General features: G+C 42.1%; 1 protein-coding gene and 1 pseudogene across 16 annotated transcripts in view; both read right to left on the bottom strand.

Annotated features, from left to right (window-relative positions):
• LOC137249585 (dipeptidase 1) overlaps positions 1-25,154 on the bottom strand; it is a 704,181-nt gene that overhangs the window by 377,911 nt on the left and 301,116 nt on the right. The window lies entirely within an intron of this gene.
• On the bottom strand, positions 53-1,321 carry LOC137249654 (heat shock 70 kDa protein 4L-like; annotated as a pseudogene).

Below are 25,154 nucleotides of genomic sequence, written 5' to 3'. Positions count from 1 at the left end.
TTTATATAGGTTAAGCAATAGTAGCTAAAGAATATTCCATGCTCACCATAATGAGATCAACCGTAGCCCGTTTTTCCCGGTGTGCCACCAACAGATATGCTTTCACCCCAAAAACCAACGTACTCTATACTTAGCACGCAGCGCCACCAAATCGGGAGTTCACCATCAGCAGTTCCCTTCCCCCCAAATCTGTGTAAGACACGTCCATCAGCAGCAAAGGCCTGCACACTGTCATTGCGTCGTCGCAGGGAATACTTCAATTTCACCCCCACTTTGAGACCCCTCACCATCCCAAGTTACTTTGACGGCATAATTTTGAATATCGGTTACCCCAAACTCGCGAACACGTACTGCCGGTGATATTATTGCACATTGCAGTGCTGCACCACGTGATACTGATTCATCTTGATTCAAATGGTACTAGCCGGTTTACCGAACACCTGCTCAATAAGCTGTTTTATCGCCGGAATACGGGTAGTTCCACCAACAACTTCTACGGAGTGTATGTCATCCAGCGACAGTTTGGAATCCTGCAACAACTTTATGAATGTCATCTCTACTCGTTTAGACAAGTGCGCACACAACTCTTCCATTTGTGTGCGTTGCAGTGATGAAGAAACATCAACGTCATCCATAAAACATTCTATATTTATTGGCAGTTTAGTACTATTTGCTGACATCTGTTTTTTCAGCTTTTCTATTTCCGTCAGCAAACGCAAATAAGCACGAGGATTAGTTTTAGCGTTCAGCTTGTAGCGGTCATAGAATTCTTTAGAGCAATATTCCCCTAAAACACTGTCAAAGCCGCGACCTCCAATCTGATCCCAAGCACTTGCAATCATCTTCAATTTACCCTTGGTAAAAGAACACACGCTGACTTGTAAAGACGAATGGCCACAATCAACGAAAACTACGTTACGCGGCTTTATTCTCATCTGGTAAGTCCTGCTTGTAGAAACCATATGATAGTGCCGTTGCCGTAGGTTCGTTCATAAGGCGCAAAACATTCAGTCCAGCAGTTTTGAGCAGCGTCCAACAATGAGTTACGTTCAGAGTTTGTAAAATATGCTGGACACGCGATTACACAGTCCTTCACCTGGGCTTGCAGAGCAGAAGTCGATGTTTCCTTAAGTTTGGTGAATAGCATAGCAGTCACCTGTTCAGGGGAAAAATGTTGCTCCTGATCCAAGTAGTCTACTTTGAAGCCTATGCCACCATCTGGGCGTTGCTCTACCTTCGTTGGAATGCTAACAAGTTCACGTTGTACGTGTGGATCATTGAATTTGCGTCCCAGTAAACGTTTGAAACCACTTTATCACATTTTATATTTACATATTGGGCCTGATTTTTTTTTACAATAACTTAATTAGATATTGATATAAAAATATGCGCCCATTATTACGCTACATAGTCGATTTTTATACCAATTTTCTAAAGGCCGATAAGCAGCTGGGTTACATACATACACCTATCAGAGATTTCACCCATTGCTTATTTATTTACATCGTGATAATAAATGAAATCAAGTGTTGAAACAGCGCACTTACAAGTCGAGAGGATAGAAGAATAGTGCTAAATATTTTCCGCGAAAGTCGGCGAGTTTGATTTCTTGAAAGTCATTGCCAACAACCGCCAAGCCCTTGAAGTCTGGCGCAGGGTGTCGAACTTTCACAGCTAATAGCTGTGCACTTTGATGGAAAAGTCTCCCCACACTCATCTGCTCACGCGCCGACACATTGTTGGAACACTTCGGAAGAGTGCCCTTGCAAAAAAAAAGACATGTTGGTGTTGCACGCAAAATATAGTCATTTGCTAGTGTTTGGTTTCCTCCAGTTTTTGCTGCAGCTACCTAGTAAGACTCATTGCCGAAATCGATTCCAATCACAGACATTTTTCACTGTCTTATGTTATTGATGCCGCAATGAAAGGAAGTTTTTCAGCGTTGAGTACTTGAATCAGTATCGACGATATAAAATACTATAAGAGAGCTATTATTCCACGTTTTTTCCAGACCTTATAACCAGGTTTAATTTACGCACAACGAGTCATAAATTGGTTTTTGACCGCTAAAGAAAATTGCGAATGATTGTACTACGGCCACGCGCCGTAGTAAAAAGAATGAAACAACGGAAAAAATCTTTCGATTAGTCCCGTTTGTTTCAATTCTGAGAAATTTACATTCTATACACGGGCGTGTATGAATGTTCGCAATTTTTTTTTGTCTTTGTTGCCAGCAAATATCTACCAGTACGCGGACTTTTTAAGAGGAAAATGTTGGTAGACAAAAAAATTAAAATAGTAGTAGTTGGTAGATTTTTTTACCAAGAAAACAACCGCTATAGTTCTTATTTGTCCCAAACACTTAATAAGTTATTGTAAAACAAATAACGCGCATTTCAGAAGATGACACTTTAAAACTCGTAAACAAGACAAAATTACATGTACATTTGTATAGATATATGTACATTGCTTATGCCTATACGACACTCACTTTTTTCCTGTATCGTGCGTGTGAAATACCGACAAACATGTACCAAAACGTCTAATCACAACAACAATATTCCAAGGTACCAAAAGTACTGCCACAAAATAACCGATCTCGAAAGGAAATCGTTTACGTAGAACCCTTTATTTTCGTACAAATTAAAAAAAAAAAACGGAAAAAATAGCGCAGAAAATATTCGCGTACTCAGTTACTATATTTCTCTACTCAAAAACTTTTTTTCTGGTTTAAGTTCTTCAGAAAATTTTCAAAATTGACTGATTTGGTCAGTATCGCCTCCTAATGTTAGTCGGGTGGGCTCGGCAATTCAACTCTTTAAAATTATCACAGTATACGTTTACAGTGCGAAAATACTGAAATATTGGTAGATTTTGGGCCTCGATGGTAGTAGTAGTAGAAAATGAAAATGGGCCAGAAAAGCTAGTAAACCTACCAATGCGGTAAAGTCCGTGCACTGACGGTCCATATACTTATACCAACGTATGTACATATACATGCCGAGTTTAAATGTGCATTATATTAGGGATGCATAAAAAGATGCAAACGGGTACCCACAAACCCGAGTCTGAGAAACCGGTAACGGAGCCAAATACCCTTCGGGAACCACGCCTTTTGATAAAGGCCATCAATAAAACATGACTACAAGCGTACTTGGGGAAAAGTTGAAGAAATAAGTGAAGGTCAATACAAAAAAAAAAAATGATTCATTCTACAAATTTTTCTCTTCGTCCAAAACGAAGATTTTTTTATTTTTTCTTTACATCGCATACAATTTGCTGTCCAAACATTTTTTTGTGGGGCGGGCAGGGAAGTTGTTGAGTTTTAGCACCAACAACACAAATAACAGCGAATCAAAAGAACCCACGCTATACACTTTCTACCCGGTTCGGTACCAGAATGTGCGAACCGAAAATCGTAAATGCTAATTTTTCTGCAGCATTAGTGTGCCCGTGGCTAACTAAAACGCTACCGGGTGACACAAAATAAACAAAATAAGGCACTAAAGACCCAGGCACATAACGTGCGGGGAAGGAGGCCATGCACATAATGCGCGCCACATATGAATATTTTTTTTTATGCAGCGACAGATGTTTCCCCTTATGCGCGCGCTACTAAAATTTCCCAAATCTCAACAATACAATTAGGGACCACTCGCCCCTGCACTCCGACAAGGACCCGACCTACTCAAACCCATTGCATTCCTTTCAGAAAATGGGTCGTTTTGCCGCCTTGAAACGGAATGCCGCCGCGCACGCAGTGCGTTATTCATCTGAATGCCGAGTGTGTCTTGGGCGACACCCTATCCGCTTATGCCCCATCTTTCGGGCAAAAAAGCCAGAAGAGCGCCTCTATGTGGCGATACGCGGAAGCTACTGCGGAAATTGTCTGGCCCCTGATCACCGCTCTAACGCGTGCCCAAGCCAAGGGCGATGCAAACGGTGCGGCGAGAAGCACCACACGATGCTACACATCGCCTCGATCGACGAGGAGGAGCAGCTACTCCGAGAAGCCCGCTCCAAGCCATGGAGCGTCCAAGTGGAAGAGGAGCTAGATTCACCCCGAGAGCGGATAGACGACTCGATCTCTTTATATGCGTCGGACGTTGGAACGGAGACTGGACCTCTTCGTCCACCCCGAAACCACGATGCCAGTCGGACCGGAGCGGAGACGCGGTCTCTTCGCCCGACCATACCACCAACAGCCAAGTCATTTCGACCTCGATTGCAGCATGAGATGAAGCGGCTCCAACAAGGGACAGCGACAGCACAGCGCCAAACATATAACGGCCGAGCGGAGACCCAGTCTCTTCGCCGGCAACCCAGGAACCTCCAACGGAGACGATCTTCGCGCGACCGCAGAGCGGAGACAAGGCCTCTTCGCCTGCAACAACGACTTCACACTCATCATCAGCCGCAGGACCGCCGCAACGGATCTGGATCGTTACAACTCACCACAGTGTCCGCCTTCCGGGCAGGGCTCCTAGCCCCGCATTCAGCTGCCACCGCCACCATGATACCGACGGTAGCGATCACCCCCACCGCGGTCGTGAAAATAGAAGCAGGGGGGCGGCTACACCTCGTCCGCGCCTTAATCGATGGATGCTCCCCCACCACAATGATTGCGGATGAGCTCGCCCAGGAGCTCCAACTTCCTACCAGCAACATTGGCGGGCAAGCAGGATGTCTGCTGCGTATCCGAGGAAGACACGGACAAAACAAAAGAATTGCGACCCATGCTGCGGTCGTATCAAACTTTCGGCGCATGACACCCACAACCAGCATCGACAGTGCCATCGCAGCCGCGTACGCACATCTCCGTCTGGCGGATCCGCAGTTCCATGCATCCGCGCCGATCCGCCTCATCCTAGGAACAGATGTATATGCGGAAATAATATTACCAGGGATTCTGCCCACCACGTTTGGCCCTTTGCTGGCTCAGAGTACCATCTTCGGTTGGGTACTCTCGGGCACAACCAAGGCCTAACATCAAAATATTCGGTAACGACCGAAACAAATGAATTTTTTATACTTTGTTATTTTTATTGAATTTTGGTGTACACAGTTGCAACAGACTTGCATTGTGAATTCGTACCAGCGAAAAATCGTTCGATTCCTCCATTGCCATACCTACGTGTCAAATAATAGCTGACAGGGAGAACGGCAGTCGCGAATGGCCAGATAAGGGAATAAAGGTTTGTTTTCTTTTGCTCGCCGTTATTAAATTGAAGTGCCATGAATTGTACATTTGTTTCAAATCAGCTTTCTTTTAAATTTGTCTACCGAAAATCAGACTACATATTAATATTCATTTCTAAAATCAAGTTTATAGATTAAATTCAAGCCACCAGCTACGCAGGCATTTTAAAATATGTAAATAAAGCAATATACCACTGGTGAGCTAATGATTTAGGTAATCGGACAACGATTGAACAGGTGCTCGAAGCTGTTTACTATTGTGAACATTTCTATCAAACCTTCGCCACTTGTATGAATTCACAATGGAGGTATGCGTTTAAAATCTTGTATCATTATAATAAGCTATTTTTTATTAAATTTTCTTCTTACAAAATTCACAAGCATAGAATTTCCAATGAATTTGTAATTAACGGCAAGAAATATGAACACGTATATCTTCTTACTTCTTTTCGCTATCCCTAGCTCTAGGCAAGCCTGGCTTAGGCCTTGAATCATAACGGGAAAAGTGCCGAATGACAGAGGCATCAGCAACCAAGCTCACCCATTGCGCAAACCATCTTGCGTGCCGCCAAGCCGGCGGACTAAACAGCGTTTATGTTAAGTTAGATATAATTAGCTATAAGTTTTTATTTTTTCTTCTCTTCTTCACGGTCGGTGATCCTTGGCGGACTGTGACGTTGCGTACCGCAAGGGGGGCGGCATGTTTAGGCCCAATGCCTAACTTTTACCTGATTGACGGCGCCCCTCCCTAATGTTTTAATAATATTTCCAGCCACCCACACTCACGCCTACATTTGTGTGCATGCATGCACATGCATGCGTTTCATACACATGCACGTGTGTGTGTGCAGGTTGTCAGCACCCATGCACGTATATGTGGGGGTGGTTGTATGTGTGGCCTTTCCCCTCCTTAACACCAGAGGACTTTTTCGCGGCTTAGCGGTTGTCCTCAACGGGATAACCGGTCTCTTTTTTCGATCGACCGCCAACCAGCACACATCGCCGAGTATCACCGTCATCAGTTTTACACTCAAAGGTAATATTGTATCCTCTTTATATTTCCTTACACTCTAATTAAATATTATTTTCTAACGAGGGAATCCTCTTTGTGTTCTTATTTATTTCTTTGAGTGACCCATCCATTTCGAGATCGACCCGTGTGCGCCTACCCACTGCCGGTTTCAGACGCACCCAGGCCGAACACATGGTAACTGGATTGGTTTATTGACGCAAAATATAACTTTGGAAAAAACTTTGTAAAATGGGTGTGACACCTACCATATTAAATAGAAGAAAATGAAAAAGTTCTACAAGGCGAAATCAACAGCCCTTGGAATCTTGGCAGGAATACTGTTAGTGGTATTGCATATATAAATAAATTAGCAGTACCCGACAGATCATGTTCTGGATCACCCTGGTCCACATTTTGGTCGATATCGTGAGAACGCCTTCACATATACATCTAAGGGCCACTCGCTTTTAAAACCCTCATTAATACCTTTAATTTGATATCCATATCGTACAAACACATTCTAGAGTCACCCCTGGCCCACCCTAATGGCGATATCTCGAAAAGGCGTCCACCTATAGACCTAATGCCCACTCCCTATTAAAATGCTCAGTAACACCTTTCGTTTGATACCCATATCGTACAACCATTCTAGAGTCACCTCTGGCCCACCCTAATGGCGATATCTCGAAAAGGCGTCCACCTATACCCCTAATGTCCACTCCCTCTTAAAATGCTCAGTAACACATTTCGTTTGATACCCATATCGTACAAACATTCTAGAGTCACCCCTGGCCCACCCTATTGGCGGTATCTCGAAAAGGCGTCCACCTATAGATCTCATGCCCACTCCCTCTTAAAATGCTCAGTAACACCTTTCGTTTGATACCCATATCGTACAAACATTCTAGAGTCACCCTTGGTCCACCTTTATGGCGATATCTCGAAAAGGCGTCCACCCATGGAACTAAGGATCACTCCTTTTCAAAATACTTATTAACAGCTTTCATTTGATACCCATATCGTACAAACATATTCACCCCTGGTCCACCTTTATGGCGACTTCTCGAAAAGGTGTTCACCTATAGAACTTAAGCCCATTCCCTTTTAAAATACTCATTACCACCGTTCATTTGATACCCATATCGTACAAACACATTCTAGAGTCACCCCTGGTCCACCTTAATGGCGATATCTCGAAAAGGCGTCCACCGATAGACCTAAGGCCCACTCCCTCTTAAAATACTCATTACCACCTTTCATTTGATACCCATATCGTACAAACAAATTCTAGAGTCAGCCCTGGTCCACCTTTATGGCGATATCCCTAAATGGCGTTCATCCATAGAACTATGGCCTACTCTCTCTTAAAATACTCTTTAATACCTTCCATTTGATACACATGTCATACAACCACATTCCAGGGTTACCCTAGGTTCATTTTCCTACATGGTGATTTTCCTTATTTTGTCTCCATAGCTCTCAACTGAGTATGTAATGTTCAGTTACACCCGAACTTAGCCTTCCTTACTTGTTATATTTATCTATATATCCACTACCATCTCGGAAACGGCTTAACCCATTTGAATCAAATTTGGTACATCCACATAGTATTACATTCTGAGACTTTTCACCTAGGTGTTGCCACTGAGGCTTTTTTCATAAGGCTGCCACCTTTCGCCAATAAGGGAATCAGTCTCTTACAAAATTGATCACTAGTCAAAAAATCGCGGTTATGCGCAGACGTTTTTATACTCAGTTGAGCAGAGCTCACAGAGTATATTAAGTTTGATTGGATAACGGTTGGTTGTACATATATAAAGGAATCGAGATAGATATAGACTTCCATATATCAAAATAATCAGGATCGAAAAAAAATTTGATTGAGCCATGTCCGTCCGTCCGTCCGTCCGTCCGTCCGTTAACACGATAACTTGAGTAAATTTTGAGGTATCTTGATGAAATTTGGTATGTAGGTTCCTGAGCACTCATCTCAGATCGCTATTTAAAATGAACGATATCGGACTATAACCACGCCCACTTTTTCGATATCGAAAAAAAATACGATAATTCATTGCCAAAGGCGGCTAAAGCGATGAAACTTGGTAGATGGGTTGACGTTATGACGCAGAATAGAAAATTAGTAAGATTTTGGACAACGGGCGTGGCACCGCCCACTTTTACAAGAAGGTTATTTAAAAGTTTTGCAAGCTGTAATTTGGCAGTCGTTGAAGATATCATGATGAAATTTGGCAGAAAAGCTACTACTATTACTATATATGTGCTAAATAAAAACTAGCAAAATTGGATGAAGAACACGCCCACTTTTTAAAAAAAAATTTTTTTAATTCAAATTTTAACAAAAAATTTAATACCTTTACTGTATATAAGCACATTAAGTCAAAATTCAACTCCTGTAATGATATGATGCAACAAAATACAAAAATAAAATAAAATTTCAAAATGGGCGTGGCTCCGCCCATTTTCATTTAGTATGTCTAGAATAATTTTAATGCCATAAGTCGAACAAAAATTTACCAATCCTTCTCAAATTTGGCAGTGGCATAGATTCTATGACGGTAACTGTTTTCTGTGAAAATGGGCGAAATCGGTGGAAGCCACGCCCAGTTTTTATACACAGTACACCGTCTGTCCATCCGCTCGGCCGTTAACACAATAACTTGAGCAAAAACCGATATATCTTTACTAAACTTAGCCCACCTACTTATCTTAACTCACTTTATCTCGGTACAAAAAAATGGCCGAAATCCGACCATAACCACGCCCACTTTATCGATATCGAAAATTACGAAAAATGAAAAAAATGCCATAATTCTATATCAAATACGAAAAAAGGGATGAAACATGGTAACTGGATTGGTTTATTGACGCAAAATATAACTTTGGAAAAAACTTTGTAAAATGGGTGTGACACCTACCATATTAAGTAGAAGAAAATGAAAAAGTTCTACAAGGCGAAATCAACAGCCCTTGGAATCTTGGCAGGAATACTGTTAGTGGTATTGCATATATAAATAAATTAGCAGTACCCGACAGATCATGTTCTGGATCACCCTGGTCCACATTTTGGTCGATATCGTGAGAACGCCTTCACATATACATCTAAGGGCCACTCGCTTTTAAAACCCTCATTAATACCTTTAATTTGATATCCATATCGTACAAACACATTCTAGAGTCACCCCTGGCCCACCCTAATGGCGATATCTCGAAAAGGCGTCCACCTATAGACCTAATGCCCACTCCCTATTAAAATGCTCAGTAACACCTTTCGTTTGATACCCATATCGTACAACCATTCTAGAGTCACCTCTGGCCCACCCTAATGGCGATATCTCGAAAAGGCGTCCACCTATACCCCTAATGTCCACTCCCTCTTAAAATGCTCAGTAACACCTTTCGTTTGATACCCATATCGTACAAACATTCTAGAGTCACCCCTGGCCCACCCTAATGACGATATCTCGAAAAGGCGTCCACCTATAGACCTATTGCCCACTCCCTCTTAAAATGCTCAGTAACACTTTTCGTTTGATACCCATATCGTACAAACATTCTAGAGTCACCCATGGCCCACCCTAATGGCGATATCTCGAAAAGGCGTCCACCTATAGACCTAATGCCCACTCCCTCTTAAAATGCTCAGTAACACCTTTCATTTGATCCCCATTTCGTACAAACACATTCTAGAGACACCCCTGGTCCACCTTTATGGCGATATCTCGAAACGGCGTCCACCTATGGAACTAAGGATCACTCCTTTTCAAAATACTTATTAACAGCTTTCATTTGATACCCATATCGTACAAACATATTCACCCCTGGTCCACCTTTATGGCGATTTCTCGAAAAGGTGTTCACCTATAGAACTTAAGCCCATTCCCTTTTAAAATACTGATTACCACCTTTCATTTGATACCCATATCGTACAAACACATTCTAGAGTCACCCCTGGTCCACCTTAATGGCGATATATCGAAAAGGCGTCCACCTATAGACCTAATGCCCACTCCCTCTTAAAATGCTCAGTAACACCTTTCATTTGATTCCCATTTCGTACAAGCAAATTCTAGAGACACCCCTGGCCCACCCTAATGGCGATATCTCGAAAAGGCGTCCACCTATAGACCTAGTGCCCACTCCCTCTTAAAATGCTCAGTAACACCTTTCGTTTGATACCCTTATCGTACAAACACATTCTAGAGTCACCCCTGGCCCACCCTAATGAAGATATCTCGAAAAGGCGTCCACCTATAGACCTCACGCCCACTCCCTCTTAAAATGCTCAGTAACACCTTTCGTTTGATACCCATATCGTACAAACATTCTAGAGTCACCCTTGGTCCACCTTTATGGCGATATCTCGAAAAGGCGTCCACCTATAGAACTAAGGATTACTCCCTTTTAAAATACTCATTACCATCTTTCATTTGATACCCATATCATACAAACACATTCTAGAGTCACCCCTGGCCCACCCTAATGGCGATATTTCGAAAAGGCGTCCACCTATAGACCTATTGCCCACTCCCTCTTAAAATGCTTAGTAACACTTTTCGTTTGATACCCATATCGTACAAACATTCTAGAGTCACCCCTGGCCCACCCTAATGACGATATCTCAAAAAGGCGTCCACCTATAGACCTCATGCCCACTCCCTCTTAAAATGCTCAGTAACACCTTTCGTTTGATACCCATATCGTACAAACATTCTAGAGTCACCCTTGGTCCACCTTTATGGCGATGTCTCGAAGAGGCGTCCACCTATGGAACTAAGGATCACTCCCTTTCAAAATACTTATTAACAGCTTTCATTTGATACCCATATCGTACAAACATATTCACCCCTGGTCCACCTTTATGGCGATTTCTCGAAAAGGTGTTCACCTATAGAACTTAAGCCCATTCCCTTTTAAAATACTCATTACCACCTTTCATTTGATACACATATCGTACAAACAAATTCTAGAGTAAGCCCTGGTCCACCACTATGGCCTACTCTCTCTTAGAATACTCTTTAATACCTTCCATTTGATACACATGTCATACAACCACATTCCAGGGTTACCCTAAGTTCATTTTCCTACATGGTGATTTTCCTTATTTTGTCTCCATAGCTCTCAACTGAGTATGTAATGTTCAGTTACACCCGAACTTAGCCTTCCTTACTTGTTATATTTATCTATATATCCACTACCATCTCGGAAACGGCTTAACCGATTTGAATCAAATTTGGTACATCCACATAGTATTACATTCTGAGACTTTTCACCTAGGTGTTGCCACTGAGGCTCTTTTCATAAGGCTGCCACCTTTCGCCAATAAGGGAATCAGTCTCTTACAAAATTGATCACTAGTCAAAAAATCGCGGTTATGCGCAGCCGTTTTTATACTCAGTTGAGCAGAGCTCACAGAGTATATTAAGTTTGATTGGATAACGGTTGGTTGTACATATATAAAGGAATCGAGATAGATATAGACTTCCATATATCAAAATAATCAGGATCGAAAAAAAATTTGATTGAGCCATGTCCGTCCGTCCGTCCGTCCGTCCGTCCGTCCGTTAACACGATAACTTGAGTAAATTTTGAGGTATCTTGATGAAATTTGGTATTTAGGTTCCTGAGCACTCATCTCAGATCGCTATTTAAAATGAACGATATCGGACTATAACCACGCCCACTTTTTAGAATACTCATTAACACCTTTCATTTGATACCCATATCGTTCAAACGCATTCTAGAGTCACCCCTGGTCCACCTTTATGGCGATATCTCGAAAAGGCGACCACCTATACAACAACCACAACTCCCTTTTAAAACCCTTTTTTTTTATTTATCCACCTATAGAACTAAGGATTACTCCCTTTTAAAATACTCATTAACACCTTTCATTTGATACCCATATCGTTCAAACACATTCTAGAGTCACCCCTGGTCCACCTTTATGGCGATATTTCGAAACGGCATCCACCTATAGAACTAAGGCCCACTCCCTTTTAAAATACTCATTAACACCATTCGTTTGATGCCCATATTGTACAAACAAATTCTAGGGTCACCCCTGGTCCACCTTTGTGGCAATATCTCGAAACGGTGTCCACCTATTGAACTAAGGATTACTCCCTTTTGAAATACTCATTGAAACCTTTCATTTGATACCCATATCGTACAAACGCATTCTAGAGTCAACCCTGATCTACCTTTATGGCTATAGCCCTAAATGGCGTCCACCTATAGAACTATGGCCCACTCCCTTTTAAAATACTCCTTAATACCTTCCATTTGATACACATGTCATGTAAACACATTCCAGGGTTTCCCTCGGTTCATTTTCCTACATGGTTATTTTCCCTTATGTTGTCACCATAGCTCTCAACTGAGTATGTAATGTTCGGTTACACCCGAACTTAACCTTCCTTACTTGTTGTTATTAAACTTTTAAACAAACATAAGCTCATGTATTGCCGACAAATTTCTGACATAATATGCCATGAAAAAAAGATATAACTTTTATTTGCCGGGTTTTTAAAAAATTTAATATTGACAAGTAATAGTATTATAAGTAGAATAAAACATGCGATATAAAAAATCTAACATATGAATTAAAAACCCATTTACCTATCCTTAAAGAAAATGTAACTAGATTTGATTAAGGCTAAACAATGGTACAAGTATTTAGATTAGGAAGCTAAATTGTTTTTTAATCAAAAAATACATCGAACTGCACACAATTTTTATACAACTTTAGATGTGCGCGGTTAGATCCGTTGACGTTGCAGATGGGTTTTGGGATATGTATACTATTCAGTGGACAACTAGGAACGCGAGGGAGTATATTTAAAAAAATTGGAATATTTTGAAAAATCGACTTTTGGCCAGCTAGATTGATCAAATACCCCACAGTGGGATGGGCGCACCGCCATGGCTAAATGAATTTCTTTTTTCGAACAGATCATTTTGATATATTGAAATCTATATCTATCTCGATTAGTGCAGTTACGGGGTAACATTATGCGAACAAAATTTATATACTCTGCTCTGCTCAGCTGAAAACACAGTATTAATATATATATATATCTTTATATATTGGGTGGGGTCGATTTGTATGGAGGAAAGTTAACCGATTTCGCGCTGTCGTTTTTTCGATAGGATTTGGGCTCAGGAAAAAAAGTTCCACTACGCCTACCAAAAAAAAAAAAAAATAACTTTCGAGCCTACGAAATTTCATTTATTTTAACTATGTTTCGACTTTGATTTTGAAAGTTTTTTTCATGACCTAGTAAAAAAAAATTTCACTTGATTATAAAATTTTCATGTATATCCTGTCCGACCCAAAAATGACAGTTGTCGATAACAGTTTAAAAAAAAACAAATAAGAAAGGCTAAGTTCGGGTGTAACCGAACATTACATACTCAGCTGAGAGCTATGGAGACAAAATAAGGGAAAATCACCATGTAGTAAAATGAACCTAGGATAACCCTGGAATGTGTTTTTATGACATGTGGAATGACAAATGGAAGGTATTAAAGAGTATTTTAAGAGGGAGTAGGCCATATTTCTATCGGTGGACGCCATTTAGGGATATCGCCATAAAGGAGGACCAGGGGTGACTCTAGAATTTGTTTGTACGATATGGGTTTCAAATGAAAGGTGTTAATGAGCATTTTAGAAGGGAGTGGGCCTTAGTTCTATAGGTGGACGCCTTTTCGAGATATCGCCATAAAGGTGCCTGGCACAAATCCTTGGGCTGAACCCTCCAAGAGGGTGCCGGCTGGTAATATGCATAACAGTTTCCCCCTCCAGGGTAGTACTAGCTAAGTTTAGGAATCATCTCCATTTGTGCCCCAGCTCCTTAATAGCTCAGGCATATGGAAATGATTTTTAAACGTGGCCTCAAGGTGGGAATTGGACCACGCCCAGTTGAAAAGTGGTCCACCCCTAATACAGGGTCTTATGCGATTCCGTGCCAATTGGATGGCTTGCAGTCCGGGGCATCCGACTGTATTCTTACGGAGCCTCCCGGATGCCGGTCCACCTCCAGGAGTAAGGGCGACTTGCTGCGGTATGGGGCTCTACCGCAGTCGACCGCATTGTTTCCCCTATCCCTTAACTTTCAGGCTGCCGAGCGATTTCACCTTAGTAGGCAGCTGACGAACCAGATGTGATGAACAACAAAAACCTGGCCTGGGAACCCTGCACCGGTAAAGATGCCGCCCTTGGACTAGGCATTAAAAAAGTCCACAATTCGTCGGGAACCTCACAGACGGCGCCGACCTGGCCTTCACGGCAACAAACAAATCTTCGGCCACCTGTGCAAGCTAGCGGAAGGACTAAACCCCTTGAGGGCAAGTCCGATTCCGCGGCAGCCGGCAAAGCTAGCCCCAAAGAGGGAAAGCAACGTCTGACTGTGAAAGCACAGCAGGCCCGTCCCAAGCCCGTACCGGGCACCTCTTCTCAGCAGGTGGCTGGCAACAGCACTAGATCCTCCACGGACAAAAGTACTGCCTCCCCCGCTGCAAAGCTACCACGCAAGCCGGCTGAACCCCTTGAGGGTTCCAAGGCAAATAAGCGAACCCCGATTTTGCTCCGCAACCAGCGGAACATTCGCCACGCCGTCAAAATCGTTGAGAAACTCGGCAACTCTCCTAGCGACAAGTTGACGGCAGAGCAAAAAAGTTCTCTGGCCTGGGCCAGGAAGATTATTGCTGCTAAGAAGAGCAGCAACAACAACCCCATCCCCCTTCCTCTTCTGCCACCAAACAAACTTCTGACCCGAAGATGCCGGCCTTTAAGAGACAAAGGCCTATGGGAAATGCCTCGAGCGATCCCAAAAAACACCGGCCTTCGACCTCTACTCCCCCTGCCCTGACCAAAACCTTCAGCGAGGCGGCTAAGGCCAACTTTACGCTGGCCGTTTTGAATCGCGGCCACCCGGATGGGAATATAATCTCGGATAACTGGAAGGATGTCCTTAACGGCCTTCTCAAGATCTTTAAGGACATCATGACCAAGTATCCGGGGCCGGCTCCCACTATCCGTGATGCCGGCTGGTACCAGGGTAGGGTCAAGCTTGTTTCCTGCGCCGACGAACGCTCATGCAAGCTCTACAAACTCGCTATAGCTTCGCTAGGACATCTGTGGTCTGGGGCCAGGTAGGATGCGGTCGGTGTGGAAAAAATTCCGAACAGACCGAGGGCTTGGGCCTGGATCCCAGACGACATAACGGATCCTGGCGAGATCCCGGATACCATCGCGGAGTCGAATAAGGGGCTACCTTCGAGCGATTGGAGGATATTCCGGGTCAGCGAGACAAGGGCGAAGCAGCGTTATGTTGGCTTCATCATAAACGAGGCTTCTCTCCCTTGGCTTGACGAATGTGGTGAAGTGTTAAGCTACGGTTTCTACTCCATCACGTTGAAAATTCCAAGGGATGGTGCGAAGGAGGAAACACCGGACGAGGGTGAGCCTGTACCTCAGGGCGAGGGGTTAGACAGAAACACCCCGAGTGGACTGGGGAAGGGGCCGCCCCCAGCCGGAGGATCTGGTGATTGGGGATACCGCCTCGAGCGAACCCGCAACCGCCACAACGAATCTCAGGGACCCATGCAACACCTTGAGTGGACATGGGACCGATATCGAACTGGCACGCAACACTCCGGATACCGCGAGCGATACACTCTCGGTATCTGAGTTTGCGGGCCAGTTCTTTACGGGCATGGACGAGCAGCTTCTGCTGGAATCCGACCCGTGGGGTGCCGAAGTCGACGATACTATCGTAGAGGGGGCATCCGACGATGCGGATCAGCAGGGGATGGACGTCGATGCCGCAAACGAACTTTAACGGGCGCACAGGTACTGCAGATAAACCTGCACCACTCTAAGGCAGCCTTGGCTGCCCTAATCTTACGCCTCAGCACAACGTATGAGGACGTCGTTCTAGTCCAGGAGCCTTGGGTCGTTGGCAGCAAGGTCTGTGGACTCTTTTCTAAGGACTACCAGCTGGTGACACCGCCCGTGACAGGTAGAATCAGATCTTGTATTCTAATAATGAAAAATCTAGTATTTATTTTAATATCTCTTTTTAGCGACGAGGACTTTACCTGTATTAGCCTCGAACTACAGGGTCAAACAATCTGGCTGATGTCCGCCTATCTTTAGCACGATCGCCCACCTTCTATGCAGGACCGGCTCTGCAAAGCGGTACGGGAGGCCCACAGTAAAGGGTTCCCAATAATAATTGGGGCCGATGCCAATGCACATCACACTGCTTGGGGCTCTACCGATATTAACAATAGGGGTGAGTCTCTTTTTGTTTCTATTATCAATAACAATCTAAGTATATGCAACTCTGGAGACAAACCAACTTTCATCACCTCAAACAGGAAGGAGGTTCTAGATGTTACTCTAGTTTCTGGGACATTCTCTGACCTTGTCAAAAATTGGAGAGTTTCCAACGAAAACTTCTACTCTGATCTTATGTATATCATTTTCACTCTGCTCTTGCGTACACCGCCTAGGGTGGCTTACAGGAATAGGAGACGTACGGACTGGAACCTTTATAAAAAAGTCCTATCCTCTACTCTCCTAAAGAACGCTTCTCACGGTAGGACGAGCCTATGAAGCGCCTCCTTTAAACACAACATTTGCTTCCCTCGTTGAGCTGGACTCATCGTCAAAAATAGAAGAAGCATTAGATCTTATCACCAAATCTTGTAACGCTGCCTTCACAGTAGCCTGCCCGGAGATTAAGGTAAGGGGTAAAAAGAAACCCTATTGGTGGAACCACGAAATCTCCGAGCAGAGGAAAAACAGCAGAAAACCCCTTAACGAGGCTAACCGCACTGGAATCTGGTTCCATTATAAGGACGCCTTAAAATCTTTTAACAAGTTAATCCAGAAAGCCAAAAGGGACCCCTGGAGGAACTTCGCCAGTGACATCGAAGAATTCTCAGAGGCCAATCGCCTACGAAAGGTCCTCTCCAAAAACCCCATACCTCCAAGCTGCATTCGCACAGCGAACGGAGAATGGGCCACTTCTAGTACGGAAATTCTGGAAACCCTGATCAGCACTCATTTTCCAGGCTGCAGATCTCAACCATATCTCTTAAACACGTAATCTAACCCAGGGCCGTTTCGACCCCTGGACCACATTGTAAGCGAAAAAGGAGTTATCTGGGCAATCAAGTCCTTTAAACCCTTCAAATCTCCGGGAACGGATGGAATATTTCCGGCTGAATTGCAAGCTGCAAGCGATCTTATAAGCCCGCTGCTAGCTAAAATCTACAAGGCCTGCCTCAACGTGGTCTTTATCCCCACGGAATGGACCAAGGCAAAGGTAGTCTTCATACCCAAAGGACGCAGGATATCGGGCAACAGTCCAAAGGATTTCAGACCAATAAGTCTGACCTCCTTCCTCCTAAAAGTTCCAGAACGACTGCTGGATGCCTATATTAGACGATAGGCAAATAAGGCACTAATCTCCAACAACCAACACGCCTACTCTAAGGGCAAATCCGCTCTACATGCTATCACTACTAAGATAGAGAAGGGTCTTGCCTTTAAAGAATTTATGCTGGGTATCTTTCTCGACATAGAAGGAGCCTTCAAAAACGTTCTCCCAGCAGCGGTCACAAAATCTCTACGTTCACTAGGGGTGGAATAGCCTCTTGTGAAATTCTTCGAGCTCCTCCCAAACAAGAGAATCGTTATCTTTGAGCTGGGCAGCTCATCGTTAATAAGGTATACCAACAGAGGAACCCCCAGGAGGGCGTTCTTTCTCCTCTAATATGGAACCTGACGGTGAACGCTGTGTTATCTATACTACAGCCCACCGGATGCCAAGTCATTTCATATGCTGACGACATAGCCTTGACAGTTACCGGCAAACACCTTCCGGTGCTTGGCGAACTCTTGCAAAATGCTCTTAATCTAACAAACACTTGGTCTAGGGAATGCAGACTCAGCATCAGCAGTGAAAAAACTGAAATGGTGCTTTTTACCCGCAGACGAATTATACCGGAATTTACCCTCCCGTACCTAAACGGGAGGGAAATCAAACTCTCTACCGAGGTTAAACATCTCGGAGTTATTCTAGACAGGAGGCTTGACTGGAAGCGAAATGTGATGGAACGATCCAGAAAAGCCACAAGCTACGTTCGTAAGTCGGCAATCGGAAAAAGGTGCGGTCTCCAGCCACGCATAGTCCATTGGATCTACACGGTAGTGGTGAGACCCATACTCTTCTACGCCGTCACCGTATGGTGGACGGCACACGATATCGAATCTAACAAGAGCAAAGTAACGAGAGTTCAGAGGATGGCGGCAATGCTTACCAGCGGCGTCCTTCCCTCCACTCCCACCAAAGCTCTTGAAACCATATTATTCCTTCTCCCAACTGACCTATATGGTAGATACTGTGCCTCCTGCAACGCGGCAAGGCTCAACGCTATCGAACCATGGAACGCGGATCCTGAAGCAAGTCCCCGAAACCTTCTTGAAATTGGACCATACAACGTCGTCCCCTTGCTGTGACAACAATTTTTCCACAAGAATCCCAGAGAGGAACGAGTGGGCAAAAGGCGTGGAGCCGGGATCACACGAAATCTCCGTTTTTACAGATGGCTCTAAACTAAACAACAGAGTCGGCAGCGGAATATTTTCGGAGAAGTTCAATCTAAGCGAGAGCTTTCGCTTACCTGATCACTGCAGTGTTTTTGAACTCATAGCTATCTGGGAAGCAGCACTCTATCTTGCTAAGCTGCAGGTGATCAATTCTATTTCAATTTTCTCTGACAGCCAAGCTGCCATAAAATCCCTGCAACACCTCGTCACTAGTGGCATTGAAGTGCAGAGGAACACTCAACAAACTAGCTGCAAATTGCAACCTAAACATAATTGGGTACCTGGCCACTGTGACATCTCAGGAAACTGCGCCACTGATGAGCTAGCTAAGGAAGGCACCAACCTGCAAACAATAACCTCCGCTGGTTGGGCCAGCCCTCCTCTAAACACTTGCAAATACTACCTGCGATCTCTTTTCACGGATCAGACAAACGCCAGATGGGCCAAGGAACCTACATGTAGTATGTCCAGGCAAATCTAGCCTAAGCTGGATGAAAAGAGATCGCGATCGGTGATATTGTTTAATCGTATCTCTATAAGCCCACTAGTGGGCCTTCTTACAGGTCACCGACCCATGGGCACTCACGGTGCCTATATGGGCATGCAGACAAATGACTTCTGCCGCAGCTGTAGGGACGAGGAGGAGATAGAAAGCGTTGAGCACTATCTGTGCCACTGTCCCGCACTGTCAAAAACCAGGAACCAATGCCTCTACAGACACTCTTTTGGGTGCCTTGCGGAGCTTGAATCTATAAACACAAACGACATCTTGCGTTTCATTAGGCAAACGCGCTGGTTTAGCCTCACTGGGGTCTAAACTTTCTTCTTCTTCTTCGAAAGTAGGGTAACAGGAAATAGGGGCCACCCCTGGTAGCACAACGGGCCACAACGGCCTACGTGAGTCTCCGCTCGGACAGCGGAGGCAGCCAATTTAACCTAACCTAACCTAAGGGTGGACCAGGGGTGACTCTAGAATTTGTTTGAACGATATGGGTATCAAATGAAAAGTGTTAATGAGTATTTTAAACGGGCGTGGGCTTTAGTTCTATAGGTGGACGCCTCTTCGAGATATCGCCATAAAGGTGGACCAGGGTCGATCTGTCATCATTGGAGAACAAACCTCTGATAATTGAATCATGACTGAACCCATTTAACCTTGAGTAAATTTTTGGTTAGAATTGCCTAATTAAAATTTCAATGCCCTTAATGATGCAAAATACAAAATATTTATAAACGTTTTTAAAATGACATTTCTATAGAAATTTCTTATTATATTTCCTTTGTATTTTTATGAAAAAAACAAAGCGTACACTTAATTAGTTTCCTCTGTTTCAGCAACCCGTCCAGATTTTTATAGCTTTAATGAAAATAGGGCTTACACTTTCTTTTCGAACACAAGCGAGATTTTCGGGAACCAATAAATCGAGAACTCGTCTTCTCGCGAGATTCTCGTGTCTCGAAGTACTCGTAAATCTTGCGTGCTTCTCGACATAAACTTAATGGCTGTATGGGCAGTATTCATACACTTAGTTTTTTTTTAACTTGTGAATTTTTTGTTGATTATATCGCTTTCCAATGACATTTAACTCTAAACATATTTATTATACATATAATTTTGTTCACAATAATTTATTTTTTTAACGAGACATCGAGAAGAAGGCTTCTCGCGAGATTCTCGAATCTCGAAATACTCGCAATAATCGTAATACTCGCGAGCTTCTCGATTTTCAATTCAGTCGATGCTTTGGCAATATTCTATACATTTCGCTCTTTTTAGTTGTTGTTTTGTGGAAGTTTTCGCTTGTGCTCCAGAAGAAATCATAAGCTCTATATAAAACAGCCGATGAATCGATTAAATTGAATGTCGAGAAGCTCGCGAGCCTTACGAGTAATTCGAAATTGGAGAATCTCGCTAGAACGCGAGACTCGCGAGCAATCTCTTCTCAAACAGGTTCGAGAAATCGTAAGCTCTACATGAAAATGAAATGGTATATTAACTCCGTCACGAATCTCAAAATTGTAAGTCCATAACGGAGAATAGATAGACCCACCATTAAGTATACCGAAATTATCAGGATGAAGAGCTGATTTGATTTAGCCATGTCCGTCTATCCGTCTGTCTGTTTGTATGCAAAATATTCCCTCAATTTTTGATATGTCTTGATAAAATTTGGTGAGCGGGTATATTTAGGTGTCCTATTAGGCATTTGTCGGAACCGGCCGAATCGGACACCTATAGCATATCTGGGGGGATATAAAACCGATTTTGCATAAAAAGACGATTTCTGTCATATTTCCTCAATTTATCAGATTGAACCTTCAAATTTCACCAAATGCTTACGTATATAGCATATATTGTTGTCTGAAGAAGTCATAGAGATCGGTGATATATGTAGTATATATCTCATACAACCGATTGTTCAAATAAGAAACTTTTCGCAATTTCTGCCCCATTTTAACATCTAGAAGCTTCAAATTTCACAAAATTCTTACGCTTACATCATATATTATTGAAATAAGTAATTCATGGTCATAGTTTTTACATGCAGACCACAAAAAACGTGAAACTTTACATCCTCACACGAAGTACCAACCAATTTTACGTACTTTATATTAGGCCGGTTGAATGTTTGTCCGCTTTTCAAACAAATCTTGCAATCGATTTTTGAGTAATTTCTCATTGAGCTACAAACGTGAAACTCTACACATAGGTTAGAACACCGTGACAACGCAACAAAAAGGAAAAAAATCCGTTAGGTGGCGCACGGATCGAAATAATTAGATAAGAATTTGAAAATTCTCAAACCAGCTTTTAAGTAACTTCGCGATGAGATAGAGACTAGAAATTTGAAACATAATTCAGAGGTCGATGACAGCCGATGACACGATACAAAAGATTCGCTTGGGGGCGCACGGGATGAGATATTTAGAAAAATCGTACGAGACGGAGGGAATTTTGGGATTTAATTTTTATGTAAGTTCTCATTGAGCTACAACTGTAAAGCTTCACAGATAGGATAAGACGCCGAGAAAATGTAAGAAAAGGAGAAAATAAAAATAAAATAAAATATTGCTAAGCACCTCATTTAATAAATGCATAAATGGGCAAGAATCAGCGAATAATGTCTCCTTATATAAAGAAATATTCTTGCTAAACTTTGATTTTTAAATTTTGACATAGAGATTGCACAAATAGTTATGAGAAGTAAAAATATAAAAGTGGAGCGCAATTGATTGACTAATAATATCTCCTTTCCTACCAACTTTCCAATCCAAGTAATGTGCGCTCCACTTTTATATTTTTACTTCTTATAAACATATTTGCAATTTCTACGTCGAAATTAAAAAATCAAAGTTTAGCAAGAATATTTCGTTATATAAGGAGACAGTTTTTGCTGATTTGTGTGCAGCTATATAAAGGAAGTGCTTAAAATTCTTTTATTTTTTTTTTAATTTTATATTTATCTTAAAAAGCGCTTAGGTATGTACATCTGTTCACTACATATTTCTTACCTTATACAGCCGATTATTTGGATATTATGAATACAATTATTGTTCAGCTCCATTCATGAAAGGAATGAAGTCTTCGGCCCAGCCGAAGACAGTCCCACTCTTACTTGTTAAATTTGCGTGTGTCAAAGCTCTGTCTCATTGGAGAACAAACCTCAAGTAATTGAATATTGACTCAACCCATTTAACCTTGAGTAAATTTTTGGCTAGAAGTGCCTAATTAAAATTTCAATGCCCTTAATGATGAAAAATACAAATTATTTATACACGTTTTTAAAATGACATTTCTATAGAAATTTCTTATTATATTAGCTTTGTAAATATTTTTATGAAAAGAACAAAAAGTACACTTAATTAGTTTCGTGTGTTTCCAAACTTCTAATATGTTCTGTCGTATACCGTCACATAACCAGAGCAGTGAAATAACTTTTGAGTAACAACACTGCTCGAACTTAAGTGGGATGATATAATTAATGACTTGTTCAAAGGGTTAATGAGACTTTAACTTTTTGATGTGTTTGCAAGGGAATGTAGGGTCCCACAAAGGGAAAAAAAACTTTATGAGGTGGGTTTTGTCGAAGGATGAGGGAACGCTCAGTCTATCCAGAGTTCAGTAAAGATCGCACAAACCGCTACTGAGCAAGTAAGGAAGGCTAAGTTCGGGTGTAACCGAACATAACATACTCAGCTGCCAAATTAAAGCTGGCAAACCTTTTAAATTACCTTCCTTTAAAAGTGGGCCGTTGCATGCCCATTGTCCAAAATTTTACTAATTTTCTAATATGCGTCATAAGGCCAACCCACCTACCAAGTTTCATAAGTTTATCCATCTTTGGTAATGAATTATCGCACTTTTTCGGTTTTTCGAAATTTTCGATATTGAAAAAGTGGACGTGGTTATGTTCCGATTTCGTTCATTTCAAATAGCGATCTGAAATTAGTGTCCAGGAACTTACGTACCAAATTCCATTAAGATGCCTCAAAATTTACTCAAGTTATCGTGTTTACGGGCAGATGGACGGACGCACGGTGGGGAATTTGAACAATCTAGCTGGCCAAAATTAAAACAGCAGTTATTTCTGTTCAAGAAGTGATTGTCTAACTTCATTGTTATGAAAGGAAATATTTGACAGTAAATTATTGGTGTTCCGCGCAGAATTACTATGAATCGGGCCCCCGGTTTCGGATGGACCCGTAGCCATTTTTTGACATTACATGAAGTATGTCAATATGGGTATCAAAAGAAAGGTATTTTACTCCAAATTTCCATTGTGATTTTTTAGAAGGGTTTCCACTTAGGGTTGCCACTTCACTTTCTTTTTTATATTTATCTATATATCCACTACCATCTCGGAAACGGCTTAACCGATTTGAATCAAATTTGGTACATCCATATAGTATTACATTCTGAGACTTTTCACCTAGGTGTTGCCACTGAGGCTATTTTCACAAGGCTGCCACCTTTCGCCAATAAGGGAATCAGTCTCTTACAAAATTGATCACTAGTCAAAAAATCGCGGTTATGCGCAGCCGTTTTTGTTATTAAACTTTTAAACAAACACAAGCTCATGTATTGCCGAAAAATTACTGACATAATATGCCATGAAAAAAAGATATAACTTTTTATTTGCCGGGTTTTTAAAAAATTTAATATTGACAAGTAATAGTATTATAAGTAGAATAAAACATGCGATATAAAAAATCTAACATATGAATTAAAAACCCATTTACCTATCCTTAAAGAAAATGTAACTAGATTTGATTAAGGCTAAACAATGGTACAAGTATTCAGATTAGAAAGCTAAATTACTTTTTAATCAAAAAATAGATCGAACTGCACACAATTTTTATACAACTTTAGATGTGCGCGGTTAGATCAGTTGACGTTGCAGATGGGTTTCGGGATATGTATACTATTCAGTGGACAACTAGGAACTCCAGGGAGTATATTTAAAAAAAATTGGAATATTTTGAAAAATCGACTTTTGGCCAGCTAGATTGATCAAATACCCCACCGTGGAATGGGCGCACCGCCATGGCTAAATGAATTTCTTTTTTCGCTCAGATCATTTTGATATATTGAATCTATATATATCTCGATTAGTGCAGTTACGGGGTAACATTATGCGAACAAAATTTACAGAGTATATAAATTTTGTTCGCATATACATATATATATATATATAATATATAAAATTCTTCTGTCACGGTTTTAGAGGCTGAACTCCTCCGAAACGGCTGAACCGATTCTCATGAAATTTTGTGAGCATATTGGGTAGGTCTGAGAATGGGCCAGCGTTTACCTTTTTTTCACTACGTGTCTAGGGTCTTGAGATCAAAACGTGGACCCGGGTACCCCTAGAATGTGTTTATACAATATGGATATCAAAAGAAAGCTGTTGATGAGTGCTATATTACAGGATAATTTTCATACAACTGGGAGGCTAGGGTCTCGAGATATAGCCCAAAACGTGGACCCGGGTTCCCCTAGAATGTATTTATACAATACAGATATCAAATGAAAGCTGTTGATGAGTGCTATAGTACAGAATAATTTTCATACTCCTGGGTGACTAGGGTCTCGAGATATAGGCCAAAACGTGGACCCGGATACCCCTAGAATGTGTTTATACAATATGGATGTCACATGAAAGCTGTAGATGAGTGCTATAGTACAGGATAATTTTCATACAACTGGGAGGCTAGGGTCTCGAGATATAGCCCAAAACGTGGACCCGGGTACCCCTAGAATGTGTTTATACAATATGGATATAAAATGAAATCTGTTGA

Source organism: Eurosta solidaginis, chromosome 1 (assembly GCF_040869045.1).
Source record: "Eurosta solidaginis isolate ZX-2024a chromosome 1, ASM4086904v1, whole genome shotgun sequence".
NCBI classification, from domain to species: Eukaryota; Metazoa; Arthropoda; class Insecta; order Diptera; family Tephritidae; genus Eurosta; species Eurosta solidaginis.
This window is presented reverse-complemented; position numbering and strand designations above follow the sequence as displayed.